This window comes from Halyomorpha halys, unplaced genomic scaffold, assembly GCF_000696795.3.
Source record: "Halyomorpha halys isolate HHAL.00 unplaced genomic scaffold, Hhal_1.1 Scaffold74.1, whole genome shotgun sequence".
In the NCBI taxonomy this organism is placed as follows: domain Eukaryota; kingdom Metazoa; phylum Arthropoda; class Insecta; order Hemiptera; family Pentatomidae; genus Halyomorpha; species Halyomorpha halys.
In genome coordinates this window covers 276,088-276,477 of record NW_027104736.1, presented here as the reverse complement: position 1 = coordinate 276,477, position 390 = coordinate 276,088, and positions in this window count along the sequence as shown.

The following is a 390-nucleotide window of genomic DNA, read 5'->3' as shown; positions in this document are numbered from 1 at the left end:
AAAAAAATTATTCATTTCTGATCACCATTTTAATCTTGAATTATGGTGTTGTGATTAAGGATCATTGGTTTTGGATGTGAGAAAACTATACTGTTTGAACATCTTACACTACTCTGCCTGGTACAAGATAAAATGATCTTGCTAATAACTGGAAAATTGATGAAAACCATTAGAAATCATCACTTGTTTTATTGCAATAATTACACTAACTGGATTAGGGAGGTTATTAGGTACTCAGTGTTGCCACAGTTTCTCCCTCCACTATCAAGACTACAATGAATTTTTGGACACCTTAAGGTGGATCCACATGTTGGCCGCTGGCCACGGATCGGAGGCTCATACAAATGCTCGGCAAACAAAGAGTGGACCATCCACATGTCAGTGTTATTC